Source organism: Frankliniella occidentalis, unplaced genomic scaffold, assembly GCF_000697945.3.
Source record: "Frankliniella occidentalis isolate FOCC.00 unplaced genomic scaffold, Focc_3.1 Scaffold18, whole genome shotgun sequence".
In the NCBI taxonomy this organism is placed as follows: Eukaryota; Metazoa; Arthropoda; class Insecta; order Thysanoptera; family Thripidae; genus Frankliniella; species Frankliniella occidentalis.
In genome coordinates this window covers 1,724,032-1,726,947 of record NW_026267148.1, presented here as the reverse complement: position 1 = coordinate 1,726,947, position 2,916 = coordinate 1,724,032, and positions in this window count along the sequence as shown.

Below are 2,916 nucleotides of genomic sequence, written 5' to 3'. Positions count from 1 at the left end.
TCCCCCCACCCTGGCCTGTCAGCCCTGAAAAGCCACTCTGGAGGTAGGCAATCCACTGTACAAAAACCCTGTATAGGCAACCCACAAAACTTCGACACACGGTACACCCAAGCCCTGGCGCCCTATCGAAGCGAATAGGCAACCCGCCCACGCGCCTGTATTGCGGCGTAGTACAACTCTGTCCTGCAGGGGTTCCCACCCATGTCTGGTCTATCTCAAACGGTTAAACGGTTATGTATTATGTGAAGCTTATTTAGTTGAGCGATTGGGCGTTTTCAGTTTTGAGGGCGCGAAGTTTGGAAGTTTTGCAAACTTTTGGGCCTGGGTGTCCCGAGGACCTGAGTCCGGCTGAGCCGGGCGAGCCGGGATCGTCTCGTTGACGGTTGACTCGACTCGCCTCTAATCACCTTTACAGCCCGATCCAAGTGGGCTCTCGGCCCAGGTCTCCACGTGACGCGGCACGTGCTTATTGTGCTGCCCGCGGTCGATATTTGGACCCACCCGGGTTTGTGATACTGTGCAGCAGCGCGCGCTGTCTCTCAAATCAAACACTGTGTCACATTCGTTATTACGCGCACTTGGCCTGGCGTGTGAGCAAAGCGAGGCATGGGTAATGGGTCACGTTCTAACGATTGTGACACATGGTACGCAATGCGTCACAAAATTCACATTTGATTGGATATGACGTCACAGTGTTTGAATAACAGTATGTGTATTGCTCAGGAGAGTTATAGTGCGCCTATATCGCACCTCGAGACATGGCCACAAGCAATTCAGAATGATTTGCGGTGTAGTAAGTAACATGATGCTAAATATGTTACAAGGCAACGTGACACTTTTTGTGTGTGTCAGGAATAGCGGAAGTAAAAGGGTGTACAAAAAGGTTGAGCACTATGGAATTATAAGCCGGCATGATGTAAGCGTGTATTGTGGAACAAAATGAATTCCTACCAGCGTGCTTTCTGGTTTTGAATATCGCGTCACGTTGCGAGAACCAGTCACCTCGGTGGTGAGCGCCTGCCTCCCCCCACTCCCCCCATGGCTTTCCCGTCTCCAGCTGTGTATGCGTTGTGGAATAAATTGGCGGGTTTCTTTTTGCGTGCACCGGCGTGCGCGCTTCTTGCTGGCGGCAGCTCAGCTGGGCCTCCGTGTTGACAACATCGTAATTAACACGTTGATTCCCGCCGGCCCCGCTAGCACGGCGGGGGCACGGAGCGTCGTCAGAGAGGTCGCCTCGGGGGTCGCGAACCCCTCTCCAAATAATGGTGTGGCGTAAAAATATAGTCATAGACTGGTCGTAAGGGACAGGATGGGATCAAAGTACGTACTGTATGAGGGATCCTCCTCCTGTGAGACGAAGGAGAAGTAAGGGAAGACATACGTTAGGAAGCGGGAGGAAAGAGAAGGAAGTGACTCGGGAAGGAAAGGAGCATGGGAGACAGAGGGTTGGTTCGAGTCCAAAACGGGGTTGATGGTCGTCACTACCAGCCTGCGTGGCGGCGCTTGTTTGCCTTCTTGAACCTAAAGGGGGGAAAGGCGAAACAATTTAAAAAAAGAAAAAGATCGAGGAAAGGAAAAAAAATGTGCCCTACCATTAATTTCTTGATTCAAAGGCGTACATAAAAGGTTTTGTATTTGCTACAGAGGAGTTGTGTTGTAGGCTTATAACTGTTCTAAATGCCATGCTCGATCCGAGACTTGGTGCGCAAGGCTTTGCATTTTGTTTTACAGAGAGCGAGAGAGAGGGAGAGAGGAGTACGTACTTGTCTTGTTGTGGTGCCGCTGAACCCCAGGTCAGAAACAACGGCATATCGTCAACGAGGCTGAAACAAATAATTAAAGGGGCAAAACACATTTAATGGAAATATCCGCGTTCACCGGATGCCCCCACAAAGCATACTGCATGGTTGTACAGTAGCTTTCATACCCATTATTGCTTTAGCTGCAGCGCAGACAGGCGACACACACACACACACACACACACACACACACACACACACACACGCGCGCGCGCACGCTTACACAAAAAAATCATCAACACAAGGAACAAAAACAAAAAAAACTAAGTTTCTGGTCGCCCAAGGACAGGATGACACGTTTATTTCATCCCCGTTTTCAAGTCTGACATGTTTATCTTTTTCGTCAAAATCAGTGCCTTAACTTTCTGGTGATGATATTGTTTTGCAGGCTCAATCTATCAGGTATACATACTTTCGGAGTAATTAAACAAAATACTTTCTTTTTAGCGTGGAGCTAATCTTTTAATAGTATCACCATCTCCACAGGCCAACAGCCAGCATTCGTCAAGGCACATGCGCAAATAATTGGGCTTATCGGTATTCGAGAAACTGCTCGTATGCGATGAATCGGCACAGCTCACCGAAAAATATTTGATAACGAAAGTTTTATGTCCTCTTGGCGACGCTACTTACCGAGTATCCGTAGGAAACGAGTGGAAAATTTTGTAGTTCGAGGGAACGCATTTTAAGGGGCGGTCGACGGGTTTCGTCTTTTGAACTACTAGTTTGGTGTGCAAATCGATTATGTATAAACATGTGAATAAGTAATGAACTGGTTAATTGGTTTTCAATGAAGAATAAAGGCGCGCGGAGGGCGGCTGTCGGGCTGTCGGGCTGTACGGACGGCGCCATAATCTTTATTATCCACCGGACGGGTCTCTCAGCAGGGACCATCTCGGGGGCTTAAGAAGAAACTGAAAATCATAGTCGCCCGAATCGACGCCGTCGACGGCCGGCGGGGTGGGAGGGGGGGTGAAAGTGCTTGGCTTCACACCGCGTCAATAAAAGCGCGTACTCTGCGCTGCGTCATTCATGAATGTTAAAGTGAAACAAAAGGAGCGGGAGTGGAAAACTCCCTCTTCCAGTCTGTCTTCTGTACCCCCCCCCCCTCCACCTC